Below are 17562 nucleotides of genomic sequence, written 5' to 3' on the forward strand. Positions count from 1 at the left end.
AAGTCTCTGTCCTTATGGAGCTCATAGTCCAGTGAATAAGACAGAAATAAATAATAATTTCAATTTAGTATATTAAAAACCGCAGTGATTTTGGACGAAGGCTGACCACCTTTGACTGATGGCTTCAAAGAAAACATACTATGAAATGTTTTCCCTTGGTTGAAGAAAACAAAGAGGTCCCCTTGCCAAAGCAAGGTGGGGTAGACCACTCATGAAAAGAGAGCAGTTCTGTGTGGTTGAAGCTTTTACCCATCTGCCTTGGAGTAAAGAAACCAGATTGAGAAGTAGTTCAGCTACCAATACTGAAGGGCCACAGATGCCATGCCACTGAATTTGAACCATTGTCTCATCTGTAATTGGAGCTCACAGTCACTTCCTTTTAGAATTAGCCTGGATAATCTAAAGCCCTGTCACGGATCCAGGGAAAACAAGCAGAAGCAAATGTAATACAGGATTGAATATTTCAGTCAGGAGAAAATAACATGACAGCGTTAAGCAGTGTGTGGTTGAACAGAAAGCATTAGCAATGATTATATATCAGTCTGAATCTTAGGCTTATAAGACAGCAGGTGCAGATAAATCTGATTTTTATCGCCTATGACATTTTCAAACAATGAAGTATGACTTTTTGAAATTTTTAACATCTTTCAGTACTTGCAGTCATGGTGTCAATGGTTTATAGGAAGCTTTTGCATGCCAATGCTCTAGACTTCAGGGAGTCACTCACTGTCTACAGTCTCGAAAAAAACCTTAGGGTTCTAGGGTTTTTGCCTCGATGACTGTATATATAAATTTCCATTAATTGTGCCCAAAATGAGACAGATAAACAGGCAGGCATAAACAACCCTCCATTTCTTCTTTCTTTTTGCTATTCTCCCTTCATTCTTCTTTCCCTCCTTTCTTTCCTTCCTTCAATAAACATTTTTTGAGAACCTACCCAGTGACTAACATGGCTGTCATGAGTGACTAAAACACAGTCTCTGTTCTCAGTGAAGTTACACCCTGGGGAAGGTGTGATGGAGTACAAGACCTAGATAATAAATATACAATTAATCAAATGATGATAAATAAGTAGGATGCACTGAAAAGATCTATGTTATGGCCGTTTCCAAATACAGTGACCAACCTGTTCTGGTTTGCCCCAGACTCTCCTACTTTTAGGGACTGAAATTCACATGTCCCAGCAGTGCCCCCAGTCCCAGATAAACTGAGTCAATTGATCACTACAAGTTCCATGAGCACATTGCCTTGTGAATGTTGAGCATCACCTGTGAATAAAGAGGGAGACTTTAAAAGGATATTTTCAGTTTAAGCCTTAACTGTATTTACTCAGGATACAGTTCTGTCTAAGCAACCAGTAGGGAGGGTTTGTCAGGTGTTTTTTCTTTTTTTATGCGAGCTACCAAAAAGTCTCCTGGGAAATAACTTTTCCAGAGGTCAAAAATAATTTAGTCACAACATTACGTTCATGGATAGCAGGGCAGTTATAGATGTAAGAGACGAGAGTGTCTGCTAAGACTGATCTGTAGTCTTATCTCTGTACATCTCAGAAGGAACATCTTCATGACTCCTTAGGGAAGCATAGGTGAGATCAGCTCTGGAGACAGAAGTATTTGGTAAAGTGGTGGAGAGGAGAGGTGAGGTAAATTTAAGGTATCTAGAGTAATGGAACAAAGGGTCAGGAAAAAATGAATAAATCTTGTTATAATATTTACTGCTATGCTGATATATACAAGAATACATTGATTAGAATAATGTAGTCAGTAATTGTTCAGAATTTACTTATCCAGCAATTTTAATGACCAATAAACAAAATGATTTACTTACTCATTTTTTAAAAAACAGCATTAAAAGAGTTAATTTAGGATACAGAGGTAAAGGATACCTAAATGTGTTAAGAATTTACTAAATGCTGGGTCTTACGCCAGATAATTTGCATAACTTATCTTCTAAATCCTCAACAGATTCAATAAAAAAATATATTGTTTTCCCCATTTCACAGATCAGGAGACTGAGTGTTAAGAACATGGGTTGACTTGGCCAAAGATCACACAATTAGTGAATGCCTCTACAGAATTTCAGTAGAAAAAATGGAATAACAATGATGCTATGAAAATTGTGCTAGTGGGTATGAACCAAATACTCTGAAAACACTGGAAAAAGGGTGGTTAATTTTGCATGCAGTCCTCCAGAAAGGCTTCATAATACATCTTCAGAATCCATGTTGGGGAATGCTGCCTTCAGGCACCACTTTATTATAGCTGAGGGTAATCACTGATGAAAATAATAATGATCCTGAGTCAACAAAAATTGATAAGCACTTTTTTATTAGTGTAAAAGCTTTAGGATAATTTTATGTAAAAATTTAATGAGAAACCTAACAAGTTTTAAGCTCATCATGGGCACTAGAGATGCATATCAGTTTGAAAGCTTTCCTTTAACCTGCTGAATTTTTCAGTTTTCAAGGGCAAGCAACCAAAAAAGGAATAAAGGAGAAATCAAAAGGGATAAAGCACTACTTATATTCAACGATCCTTAGGAAAGTCACCATCTGATTGGTGAAAGGAGATCTGGGGTTTTATTCTGACTTTTTCACCAACTAACTTTGGTCTTTAGGCTATTCCTTTAGCCATGTGGATTTCAGGATACATATATTAATACCTGTTCTCACTTCATAATTCAGTATTTCTTTTTAAGACCAAATGAGAAAACATATATGTTTGAAAATTAAAGATTACAGCAGATGACAAATAGTTCATGTTACTTAAATAATAAAATACTAATATCTAATAAAATAAAATATATAATTAATGGTTTAATTTTTATATTTTATAACTCCATTAGAATTCAATAAAATATCATAATTTATTATAATTTAATATTGTTACTGCTTTTTCTCTACTATTAGAAACTGAGATGATCCATGGTCTGCCTGCCTGGAATTAAAATTTAAAACAAACAAATAAACAAACAAAAACTAGACACTGTTGAACCCCTAAAATATTTCTACTAATTATATATAGTAATTATAACTTAAGTGTATATAAATTATGTATGTATAAAGCACATTCCATATGCCAGACACAGGGCTTTGTTCTTTCCAAAACTTATCTCTCCTGATTTTGCATTAGCAATATGACAGATTTAGTATTGGTTCCATTTTATACAAGTAGAAACTAAGACTCAGAGACATACCTGAGATTATATTACATATATAGGCATCCCTCAGAGACATTGTGAGTTTGGTTCCAGAACACTGCAACAAAGCAAATATTGCAATAAAGCGAGTCACAATTTTTTTGGTTTCCCAGTGCATATAAAAGTTGTTTATACTGTACTGTACTGTAGTTCATTAAGTGTACAAGAGCATTATGTATAAAAAATGTACATACCTTAATTAAAAAATACTTTATTACTAAAAATGCTAACCATCATCAGAACCTTCTATGCTCTGTGATCTAAGATCTATGATCTTTGCATACTAACGAAGATTATTGATCAAATGTCACTATAACAAATATAATAATAATGAAAAAAATTGAAATATTGCGAGAATTACCAAAATGTGACACAGAGACCCGAAGTGAGCAAATGCTGTTGGAAAAATGGTGCCAATAGACTTGCTCCATGCAGGGTTGTCATAAACCTTCAATTTGTAAAAAAAAATGCAATATCTGTGAAGCAAAATAAAGGAAAGCACAATAAAACGAAGTATGCCTGTATTGAATGGAGCTGAGGTTAAAGTAAGTACATCAGAGGTCCCGTAACACCACTTTTCCATCACACAAAAATACCTGCCCAGTTTATTGCTCAGAGCAGGAGTAAGAAGTGAATGAGGAAACATGGGCTACATATTCTTTAGTCTCTAAAGCAGTGCTCTCTACCTTAAATGCCTGCTATGTTAAGTCCTGTGTAGATCAGGCTAGTTTATAAGGCTATAGGGAGAAGACCGTGAGGCTCCTCAGAGAGCCTGCTGCTGTCCCCAGGCTTACTTAGTCTTTTTTATGTCTTTGGTGTGTTTTGGTATGATTCATTATCATCTTCATCTGACACACATGTATGTTCAGTCTGGAGCTGGAATGGGCCAGGACTTCCTGGTTGCTTTTGTGACTTTTGCTTAGAAGTAGTGTAATCTGGACTGTCTTGCATCTGTATTTCCAACTTGATTGAAATATTTTGTACCCAGGAATTTGATTTTACATTTCTTTGCCCCACCCCCTAATACCTAAAATAGTTCTATGTAAAACTAGACTATAAATGTCTGTTGGTTGTTTTTGTAACTGCAATGCTAAAAATTAAGGGTAAAAGGGGAAAAAAAGAAAACCTTTTGAATTCTCTCCCCTTGAAAATGCTCTTGCCTCAAGGATGATCTGAGGAATCAAGAAGCTACCACATGCCCACTGTCACCCCGAATGGAAGTCAAATCTTCAAAGCCTACCCAGTATTTAAACCCTGGCAGAAATAGTAAACCAATTTTCTTTGGAAGCAGGATTGTGCATGTTTATTTTGTGATTTAATAAAAAGCTGACATAGTGGTCATTAGCTTCCCAGAGTGGGCTCCGTTTAATATGCAAAACACACAGAAATTAACATAGTAATTATGTTAGAACTAACAGGATACAAACATTTTAAATGGATTTAACACATTAAATAATTTCATGTCTTATGTGGCCCTGGTGTCTTTCACAGATGGTCACAACATTTCCTAATTTGTTCTACAGGTAGTGTAAATTAATGTGATTTTCTTTGACTCATTCTTTTTTAATGTGGCCAAATAGCTTTATTTTTACTTAAAATCATAGCTACTCTGCTTAATGTGTTTTTGGTTCCTTTAGCAAAGAAGATCTATGTTTTTTTTTTTTCGAACTGGTGGCTTTCTTTGCATCCAAATTTGGATGTTGGGGAAGAAGAAAGGAAGTTAGTAAAAATATGTCCATTTGGTATGTCAGATAGCACAAATGTTAATTTCACTAATACTACTCAACTAGAAATCATTTATTCCTTTGAATAGCAATCATTTTTAAGACACAAACTATTCACAATGTACCCTACTAACTGCTGACAGTAAAGGATGAATAGTATGTATAATGTCTTCAATCTTTAAAGTCTATAGGGATTGCTAAATAAAACTTAAAAAATGAATATTTTTTTCATCTTCTTAATATTCCAGCAAAGTAATATAAACAATATTCTGTAGGAGTTCAAGGAAATAAACTATCGTTACTACCAGTTAAATAGTAATAGACTTTAATAAAAGGAATAATTGCTTCTTGGAAAATGCCTGATTCTAGATCTAGGAAGGCAATATAAAGGACGATACAAGAGCATCTCTTTATACAAAAAATCAAGGACATAGTCAAAGTCTACCACAGTCATATCAAAACTAAAGGATTTAGGAGTCCGACTGAAGAGGTCTCATTAGTCAAAGATAAGATATTCTAACCATTGATGGGAATAATAACTGCAGTGGATTAAAATTCATAAGGTATGATTTAATCAGAGTCATTATTATGAAAACAAAACAAAACAAAAATTGTCAGTTCTGATCACCTTTGGAGAATGCTAGAACTTACTCTTTCATAAACTGGTAACAGGAAAAAAATTAAGCATTATCCTGACCTTATTATGCACCCCGTATCTCAGACTAACCAAAGAATCAATGAGGGAAGCTTCCCCTTAATGGAAATATTCCAGCTTAAAAAAAGAGACAAAAAACAAAACCAGAAGGATTAATAGAACTAGAAAGTCACCATTTTGCAACCCTTAACGATTTTGTGCACATGGAAAGTGTTCATGGATGGCTGCCATCGTCACTAAAAGAGGGAAATGACAAAAGAACACACCATCTTCTATGAATTTGTTTTTAAAAATAAAAAGGATAAATAAAATAAGAACAGCAAAAGAACAACAAAAACCTTGATACAAATTCATGGTTCTCAACCAGGTGTAATTCTGTCCTTAGCTAACTTTTGGCAAAACAACAACAAAAACCTTGATACAAATTCATGATTCTCAAGCAGGTGTAATTCTGTCCTTAGGTGACATTTGGCAAAATCTGGAGGCATTTTTTTTTAATTGTTACAGTTGGGGAAGTGCTAAGTGGCGTCTGGAGGACAGAGTCCAGGAATGCTGCTAAACGTCATACAATGCAGAGGAAGTCTCCTGCAACAAAGAATTATCCAAATGACTTAATAAAAAATGTCAACAGTGCTGAGGTTGAAAAACCCTGATATAAACATATGTTTACAGAAAATACAAAATACAGAGTATTGTGTTAAATAGTACAATATGCATGCACTCAGTAAAATCTGAACTGAGGAAAAACTCTGCAGGAATAAAGACATGTCTCTTCAAAAAATAAATTGCAACGAGATAAAGCAAAGAGAAGAAAAGAAAGAGATGTGCATATAGACAGAGAGAAAGACAGAGAACAGAGGTATCTATAGATTAATAAGATTTGAGACTTATCACCCAATCCTAATATATAGCCATAAAACCATACTTAAGAGAATACAATATTAATGGGGTACATTGGGATTTTTGTAACATGACTAGAAATTTGAATTGCTAACAAATTATTATTTAATGTATGATAATGATATTGTGAATGTTTAAAATATTTGTCCTTATATTGTAGAGATGATGCAGAAATTTTTAAAGATAAAATATATCTGGAAATTTCCTCAAAATAATCCAGAAATGGGAGAAACATATTGAGTGGAAACATACATGAAACAAAATGATCTCTGAGTTCATAACTGTTGATGCTGGATGATGGTTACCTAGGGGATCTTTAAACTATGTAGTGTTTGAAATTCCTCTAAGGATATTTTTTAAGAGTTATCAAAATAAAGAGTTTATATCCCACCATTTCTAAAGTAGTACAAGTCTCAAAAAGAATTCATCTATTAATTTGTTAACTTATTTATTCATAGATTATCTTGATCTGGTTTACTAGATGAAAATACTGACTTTTGAGTCAAACACCCTTGGATTTTAATTCCAGTTCTGCCAATTAATAACTGTATGACATTGGTGTGCAGTTATCTCATTCCTGTCATCATCATTTTACTCATTTCCAAAATGTAGGATCACAATATCTAATATTAATTACTGTTATATTAGAGATTATAAGTGAAAAGTGCCTAGCACTATGCTTGGTATAGAATAGTTATGAAATGAATAGTTGCTGTTATCACTACAAACTTCAAGAAGGAAAACAGTCAATGTACTACCTTTAAAGAAACGTTTTGTTAAAATGGTTTATCTTCAGAGTATCCTTCACTAAGGAAGTAGATTTTGGATTGGTAAAATTGCCCTGTGAATGAACAATAAAAATTAGAAATATATTTTAGTTTCATGCAGCTATACTTCCTAAGCCTGAATTTCCTTTGTAGTTTTCAGTGATCTGGTTTAACTTGGTTAAGCTGACTGTTTACGACTTATGCTGACCTTAAAATCCCTCAACTGTCTTCAGAGTGACTAATTATTGATTTTGTGTAAGGACTATTTAATTAAATAGATACCAGGAAGAGATAGCATTTCTGTATAGAGAGAAATGGCTGAAGGTGATTATTAAATGTTTTCCTTGTGGAATCTTGATAAAGTCGTTGTTAATTTATATTTTCTTCTTTAGGACATGCTCCTAAAGGCTCCTCATTCGCCTCCTTTTCTGACATTGTCACACCATTGGGATGGTGCCTGTTTATTTGAGATGTCTGACATTTCTCAAAAATTTGGCTTGACACGTGTACTAATAAATCTCAATTATTGAAAGATTAATAGTGCATTGGGAAAGGTCATGTATGAGAGAATGATGTATGTTTTGATATTTGAAACTTATTTAGGTGGTTAAAATAAATTAACCTGACCATTATCTGCTGGTATATACTACCATGGTCAACTCAGACAGTAATCAACAGTGCAAATACTGTAATACATATATGCTTCGATTACGAGCATTAAGTGTTTTTATTTCATTGGCAAATTTTTATTGAATGTTTACTAAGTTCCAAGCACAGTGCTAGGGTCTAGGGACGTTCTGGTCAATAAAATATGGTGAGTGGCTTCTCTTAGATTGCACAGCCAAGTGGAAAGTTTGATAAGCATACACTTGGAGAGCAGAATGTGTAAATAGTAGGAAGGAAGCAATCTTAGGCAGAGTACTGACCCAGAGGAAGAACATACCATGGTACTGATGCTGTAAGTATAGCATAAGAATTATACCAGAATTAACCCCTAGGCTGGTATCTAAGAATTGACATTTACTAGCCTGGTTAAGAGAAATGAATAGGGGTAGGGATGGGAAGGATGACTCCAGGCATTAGGATTCATGTGTTGAAAGGGAGAGAGTCAAGAGGGAAAATTACACACTATTACTGATGTACTATTTTTGCCCCTCCAATTCATTGCTTGATGAGGCTAAGTGGATTTGTGTTTTTCATGGTCACACCTTATAATGTAAATTAAAAAGAAAATTCAAGTGCTTCCAGATTGTTCAAATTGTCTTCTCTCAACTCATGGATGTAATAGTTCATTCTGGAGGTATGTGATGGCCTTAAAATTAGAAGATGGGAGTTCAAAACATGACTTTACACTCATGACTTTGTAAAAATCTTATCACTAGGAGTTCTAGAACAGTGAACATATTAAATTATCTCCTACTTCATAAGATCTTAATTAAAAATTCATTGGGTCAAATGTGATATTGACTAGCACATTTTAAGAGGTAGACTAAGTATTTTGGGTATTTTTGTGGCAGCTTTAATGAGATATAATTCATGTACCATGAAATTCACTCAATAAAAGTATACAATTAGTGTGTTTACAAAGCTGTACAATCACGACCACTGTCTGATTCCAGAATATTTCATCACCCCAAAATTAACCCCACGCATGCCCATTAGCAGTCACTCCTTATACCCCCTTCGTCTTTCCCCTAGCAATCACTTATATATTTTCTGTCTATATGGATTTGCATATTCTGGATATTTTATAAAAATGAAATCATAAAATGTGTGGTCTGTTACATCTGGCTTCCTTTACTTAGCATAATGTTTTTAAGCTTCATCCATGTTGTACAATAAGTCAGTACTTTATTCCTTTGTATGGCTGAATAATATTATCTTGTATGGATATACCATATTTTGTTTATCTGTTTGTCAATTTATGGACATTTGGATTGTTTTTCTTTTTGGCTGTTGTAAATAATGCTGCCATGAATATTCATGCACAAGTTTTTTGTGTGAACATTTGCATTAGATTTTCATAAGTATATAACTAGAAGTGGAATTGCTAGGTACATACAGTAACTCTCTCTTTAACTATTTGAGGACCTGCCAGACTGTTTTGCAGAGTGTCTGAACTATTTTACAATTCTACCATCAAGGATGTTCCAGTTTTTCCACATCCTTGCAACACTTGCGATTGTCTTTTCATTTTAGCCATCTTGTCAGTGTGTGCTAGCACCTCATTTTGGTCTTGATATACATTTCCCTAATGACTAATGCTATTGAGCAACTTTTTATGTACTTATTAGCCAATTGTATACCCTCTTTGAGAACTTAGGTTTTAAAGGCAATTTTGAATTTAAGTACTTATTGGTTAAATTACATCTTCACATATTGAATTAGATTGCCATGATAATATTTTTATAAAAATATAACTTATTAATGAATATTCTTCATCATCTGCCCTATGTTTGTTGTGACCTGACATTTATATAAGAACAATAACATTAGTAATAATGTTAAGATAATGAAGAGTAAGAACAAAAACATTACTCAACCAAAATAACAACAGTAAGACATCCTGCTTGTTAAGCACCTACTGTGTGTCAGGCATTCTCTGTATCATATTCTGCACATCTTCTGGTCTTCTGGAACCATGTGTTTTAACATTTCACAACTTTTACATGTTATGGGCAATGTTTCAGATACGGTATAAGGAGAAATTATTACTTGAAGATAGTGAGGAAATCATATTTGCATATAATACAGAATCCAGTGGAATTTATAAATGGAGTTTTCCTTCTTTAACAGTAATGAGAATGTTCATGCTTTAATTATGCTTTATTAAGTTTGGCTGGGATGGCAGTACTGTGTAGTATTGGGAAGGAAAAAAAAAGTTCTTGGCCCTTAAAATTTTTTCCCTTTAATCAAAGTATAGCACATATGCCCTTAGAGATGTAGGAATTTTAGAAAATAATCAGATAAATATAGGTTCACATTCATCCGCTGCTATTGTGCTTAAAATATGTATTTTATTAAACAAACTGTGGCAAATTATAACAATGAAATAACAAAGAATATTAATTTTTATTCACAAAAACTATTATTATGTATTCAGTATGTGCCAAGGATCTGTACTGAGCGGTTGGGATATATCAGTTAAAAATTAAAATAATAATATAGATATGTACATATTTACATGGTAAAATGCATAAAATATCTAGTGAATGAAAGAATATATTGTAATATATCATATGTGTATTATTTTTGATACATAGTTAGATATGAAGCTTATATTGAATGCACCAGGATATAAATAACAGTGACCCATAATCACTGTTATGATTAACAGTGTTATGGTTTAACAGTGATTATGGATCACTCTTATGATCCATTATGGCTGAATTTTATTTTTCTCATCTATATTTTCCATTTTTTTAATTATTGAAAATAGATTGTATAAAATATAAGTATAAAAATAGGTTTAAATTTAGATAGATTTAAATATGAGGATATTAAATGCTTCCTCATCTAACAAAAATAAAGACCATATTATTTGGATGACAGTGATAATGTAAACATTAAATGGCATGTAAATTAAGTAAAATTTATCTAATACACTTTGTGATGGGTAAAGTATTTAAGTTCGTGCTCACATATAATTATTACTATAATTCTGTAAGAAGAGATTATTGTTCCAAATATACAAAAACATATTTTAAAGAGTTCTTAGCCAAAGTTCCCATGTTAGGTCTTTATGCAAACCCTAGCTTTTCTTCTTCAAAGTCTTTTATTAAACTCTCTTTAGAGCACATCAGAAATAAACTCTGGGGTCTAATAATTCTTAGAGCACAAACTGTGAAGCACATATATTGTTGGTTGACCTATAGTTTTATAACTTGTGTTTTCCATAATTTAGTAACACATATTGTTACAAGGTAGGTAGAGCATCTCAGTAATCAAAACCAGAGGCTTTTCACCTGAGTCCTTTCATGCCCTTACCTGGTTCTTCCAAGAATAAAGGCTGTCAACTACCTGAGCTCGGATGGGTATTTTGCCATTTCAAGCAACTGACATATTTTAGACATTATTTCTCTGAAACCTACGATAAGGCTTGAAAGGAGACTCTCCCTCTGCTCTCTTTTAAATAGAAGGTAAAAGCAAGAGAGGATTTTACTCTCCACAAACAGTGATACAAACTTAGGGAGACAATCATGTCTCAAGTCCCCACTCCCGTTTTTCATTTGTTTTATTTTGTTTTTGTTGTCACAAAGCAAAGTGAGGCATTTCTTTACCGAGGTCTTCAATTGCCATCTTCTGTTAAATTTCTATTGCCTTCCTTATCCTTCTATTTCTGCACTCAGTTTAGAAATAAAGTGTCCTCAGTTTGATTTTTCAACCCATTGAAATGGTTGGAAATTGAAGAGTGTTATACTTTTATCTTCTATCATTCACATGTTTAAAGCCCCACCAGTACTCTGATGTAATTTGTTCCATATGGATATTTCATCATATGATGTACATAATCTGTTTTCACAACTAATTTTTTCCTTTAATAGATTCAGTATTTTCTCCCTGTGTGTGAACGATAAAAGTATTTACTTTGATCACATTGCTACAGTTGGAAGAGCTTCCATAAGGAACCTCTCCAGGAAGCTCATTATTAATAACTTATGAATGTTTCAGCCTGACTCTCAGACTCTCCAATTCCAATGTCTGCTTTTTCACTGATACAATGGTGAAAGCCAATTATTCCTTACTCTAGATCATTTTTACTTCTTGATGGGAACTACCTACTTCAATCAAAACATAATCATACTTTTACATAAGACTCATTCATTCCCATATCCATAACTGCTCAAAATTTCTTTCCTATCGTAGAGTCTTCCCCCAGTCCTCTTGGACCCATTCATCCCCTATACAATTTTCAAAGTTTCTTTTAATTCTTTCTCTGCCAAGTTACTTTTGATCATTGAGATACTGTCCTTCCTGTGATTTATTAGTTTCATGGTTTCTTATATCTGTAATCAGACATAATATTTTCACTATATAGTAACCAGAGTGATCTTTTAAAACTGTAAATCAGATCAGGTAACATTCTTACTTATATCCTTCAATGGCTGCCCACTGCATTGAGGAAAAAAGCTAAGCTTCTCATCACAGCCTAAAGGAGACTTTCAAATCTGCTCATACTGAGGTCTCCATCTTTACCTCATTTCATCTCTGCAACTCTCAGTACATTCCAGCCACAATTACTCTATCAATTATCTCTTCCTGCATAAAATCAATAGCTTAAAATAACAGACATTTATTATTTCAAAGCTTCTGAGGGTCAGGACTCAAGGCAAAGCTTAGCTGAGTGCTCTGCTTTGGGATCCCTCATGAGCCTGCAATCAAGGTTAGCTAAAGCTGGGATCTCATCTGAAAGCTCAACTAAGGAGGGATCTGCTTCAAAGATTACATGGCTATTGGCAGGGTTCAGTTCCTTGCAGCCTGTTGGATTAAAGGGTTTATTCCCTTGCTGGCTGTTGGCCAGTGACCATCCTCAGTTCCTGTCTGACTGTTTATTGCCGTCTGTTGATTGCCATGTGGGCCTCCCCAATATGACCTCTTGCTTTATCAAAGTCAGCAAGGGTGAGAATCAATAATAAGAATCTGCCAGCAAGACAGATGTTACAATTTTATAGAATATAATCACTAAAAATATTTACATCCCATTATATTTTCTGTTTTCTGTTCATTAGAAGCAAACCATAGCTCCCACCAACACTCCAAAAGAAAGGCTTACACAAGGGCATAAATACCACACAGTGACATCTTTGGGGGCTCTTTGTCCACCACACTTATCTTCAGTCTCATCCTTGAATAGTGCAAATTCAGTTGACTTCAGACTGTTTGCAGGAGTTCTTCCCTCTGTTTCAAATGTCCTTTTACTGGCTCTCTGGATAAGTGGCTCCGTTTTACTTCTCATTTCAAATGCCATCTCTTTCGCTAGGTCTTGGCTTACCATCCTTAGGCATTATTACCGGTGCTTAATACATCGTCTGAATGAATACATGAAAGGCTGCCTCCACTCGGTGTAGCCCTGCATTCAGTAGGAAATGGGCTTTGGATATCCATTTCTGAGTAGCCCTACACAATTTTATTTTCCAACACATTTTATATCTGTTCTCAGATGATAGTGAAAAGTCCCAAGCAGGCAGCAACAATTGCCTTAATTTGTATTTAGAAAAGGAAGTCAGGTTGACTCTAACAAGATCTAATGGATAGTGCAGGTCATTTGAATTCCTGCAAGTTGGAGTGTTTGAAATCCAGATTCCTCCATTACTAGATTAACATTTGTCTCCAGGGCTTAATAATGGCATGTGAACATTGTTCAAGAAATATACATTGTATACAAAGAAAGAAAGAAGGAAGAAAGAGAAGATGGAAGTACATTTTCTGAGTCCGTTTCCTCATTTACTAAATGGGTTTAGCCACACACTCAGTGTATAGAAATATCGAGCATAGTAGAATGAGAAATAATAATTATTGTATTATACCAGTTTATAAAAGACAGAGGTAATGTCAATCCTTAGGCAGTAATAGTCCAATATCCTATACTCATAGTCAGAGTGTATCATATTTGGGGAACCCAGTGTTAAACAAATTTGAACTGTTTTCCTTACTGGGGAAAATCTTTGATATGCGCATGATTGATTTCCCAGTGAGGTAGGAGTGCCGCTGGGAATTGAAACTGCATTTTACAAGCATCTTTTATCATAACGCTCCTCCATTGAGAATCTCACAGGACATTGAAATATCCCCATTAAGGCACAATAATTGATCTCTATTATAGTAACACTGACCATTAACACACAATTTAGTATTTTCTATGCTTATCATGTTAGTAAGTTTCTGGCCATTTAAAAGCTAAGTATTTTTTATTAGAACTAAACATCAGACTCTGTATTCTGCCCACTGTTACATCAACAGCAACAATGAGTCCCTTTTATAATGCTGGTGTCAGATAAGAAGACCCTCCATTTAGGCCAACATATCTTTCAACAAATGGGATTATATTTCAAGTTGTATGATTTAGCTTTTGATATATTGGAAACTCTAAGATAAAAACTGTGTCATAATGGGATTCTTTTGTATTAGAGTATTTGTTTTTTGTTTAAAATACCATAAATCATTCTCTATCCCTCAGCCCCACTTTTTTCATTTCATTGTGTTTCATGTATTAATGTTTTGCTTATTTGCTACTTCAAGCTCACTTCTTCAATTGTTCTGGTCAAATAACTCACTCCCTTTCACATTCCTCTAGGGTTTCTTACACCTCTCACAATGCCACTCCATCACACATACCCTCAAGTAAGTACTTATCTTCGAACAATATATAGCTTCTAATACATGTGGGGTGGGGGAGGATTTCACTCACTTTTAACATAGAGGAGTACATTCTTTATTTTTATTTCTCTATTATACATTCATATAAATATCTAGGACTAGGACTAGTCTAGATAGATTGGCTAGTTGAATCATTTTCGTGTTGATTTCAGCCACCAATGGCTAGTTGAATCATTTTCACATTGATTTCAGCCACCAATGGCTAGTTGAATCATTTTCACGTTTCATCTATCTGACTTTTTTCTCCCTCTTCTTCCACTTTTAAGGGTTCATGCAGTCAGATTGGGACAACCTGCCAAATTCAAGATACTCTCCCTATTTTAAGGTCAGCTGCTTGGTAACCTTAATTGCACGTGCAACCTTAATCCCGTTTTGCCATGTAACATAACATATTCACAGGTTCTGAGAATTGGAATTATGTGCATTATTGGGAGGCCTTTATTCTGCCTATTATTCTGTCCCTACAGTGAGTTCCCATTTCAATTTATATGCAGTGCCATGACAGGATTTAATCACATTCTAATTGTCCGCTTCCTTGTCTATACTCCACACTCTACATATCCAGTCTTTGCCTACTCTAGACTGCAAGCTTTTAATAGAATAGATATTAGGTCTTCTGTTTCCCCAGAGAATAGCATAATCCCAGGGGATAGCTGTCCTGAAATATAGTTGCCTTTTAATAAATATTGGTTGCACTTTGACTAATGTGTTTATGTGTGTGTTCGTGTGTGCATGCATGTGCATGTATTTGAATTTATCCTGAAAGTAATTAAGTTTTGGGTAACTGGAAATTAACCAGTAGAATACTACTGATTTTACAGGAGGTGACAATGACTTCCAAACATATATCTTCTCTGAATTACTGATCATGCATCCATCTTCTTTGTATCTCTATTTGGATCTCAAAATTAGCATGTTAGAAAAAGAACCACCAATTCCTTTCACTCTATAATGTGATCTTTTTCCATCTGTCTCTGAATCAGGCAGTAGTACTACCGTATACCTATAGATCTGTTATAGCCGTTTCTCTTTTCCTTAACGCTATGCTTAATTCATTAGAGGTAGAAAGCTGTGCCTTTAAAATAGCTCTTAAATCTGTCTACTTTTCTCCTTTTCTAATTTAATCAACACAAACTACCTTTATCACTTACCAGGGTTACTAGTAAACTTTGCATTAATCTGCTCAGGCTGCGATAACAGAATACCACAGACTGGGTGACTTAAACAACATAAATTAATTTTCTTTCAACTCTGGAGCATGAAAATCCAACATCAATAGGCCGGCAGGGTTAGTTTCTGATGAGGCCTCTCTTCCTGGCTTGCAGATGGTTGCCTTCTCACTATGTCCTCACATGACCTTTCCTCTGTGTGTGCATGTTCCGGGTATCTCTTCCTCTTCTTATAAGGCCACCAGTCCTATTGAAATAGGGCCCTGCGCTGGTGATCCCATTTAACCTTAATTACCTTCTTAAAGACTCTATCTCGAAATATAGACACACTGGGGGCTATGGCTTCAACATATGGATTTGGGGAGTACAACCCAATCCATAACAACCTTACACCCCTACAACCCATTTTGCACTTAGTAGAATAGGTGATTTTTTTAAGACTTAATTTGCATGATAGCATTTCTCTGATTAAACCCTCTAGGCTTTTCACTAACAATTTAAATAAATTTCCAATATCTCGTCCTGGTCTGAAAAGTCCCTTTCATCTGACTCCTCTCTAACTCTCTAAACTTAACTTGTACTACTTTGTCCTTTATTTATAGCCCTAGCTCATCCTTGCGTCAGTGCTTTTGCATTCACTGTTCCCCTTCTCAGAGAGCTCTTTACCTAGACCTTTTGGTTTTTGTCTTAGCTCAGATAATACTGCTGCAGCCTTTTTCACCACTTTCCATAAAGTAGGTACCCTGCAACTAAGTGGAAGCCACTGGAGCTATGTTTCAGGTGGTGCATAATCAAATTTGTCTACAAGCTGAAGACTGGGATCATATGACCCAGAGAGGCACTTTCCAACTTTAGAATCAAATGTTTTCATATTGCCACCAAGAAAACAACTATTTATAAATAGTTGTTTCTATTCTGCTGAAATACATTCAATCTAAGTAACAGAAGGTAATTAGCAAAGAATCTAATCAGCAGCATTCTTTAGTGCCCATCATTAAAAAGCTTAACTGTTGCACCATTTTTCTTTTCTGCTTTATGAAGAACTCATTTATGTACCATTTCAATGCTATTGTAATTGTGAGTGAGTTTTATGGGGGGATTAAATTACTGGCCTCAATTTTACAACACAAACATTACCTGCAGTCTTCTATAACCCAGCCACGGGAGAAAACAGGGAAAAAAGGGGAAAAAATGGCATAAAAATACTGATGCTGGAACTGAACTTTGATGCTCATTGGTTTGATTGATCTGAGATACCGCATTAAGATTTCAAGCCATATGTTATAAAATTTCCTTTTTATTTCATGACTTTTTTTTCTTGCAACTGATTCTTAATAGCTATACACTAGGGAGGACGAATGCACCTAGAAAGACTGAATGTTTAAAAGACACAAAATGTCAATTCGTAAATATTTGAGCATTTGGTTGACATCTCATCTCAAGAATAGAGTTGCCAAAACTGCTCTCACTAATAAAAAATTAAAAAACAAAACAAAACCCTGAAATGATTCATGTAGTTGGAGTCAATTGCAGTTATCTTTGTAGAGAAAGGTCAGTGTCATAAGATGAATAAAATTCATACAATAAATTATTTATTAGCCATTTTTTCTTGTAACTATATTAAATACGTGTGCAAATCATGTATTTTAGGAGTTGTTCTAGAATGAGAAGGTACACTTTTCTTTCAAATACTGCTGATTTAAATCTACCAAAAAAAAAAGTCTTGCCCTTTTATCCATCAAGTAATATTTAATTTACAAGTTTAACAATTG

This window comes from Leucopleurus acutus (assembly GCF_964270905.1).
Source record: "Leucopleurus acutus genome assembly, chromosome: 20".
NCBI lineage: Eukaryota > Metazoa > Chordata > Mammalia > Artiodactyla > Delphinidae > Leucopleurus > Leucopleurus acutus.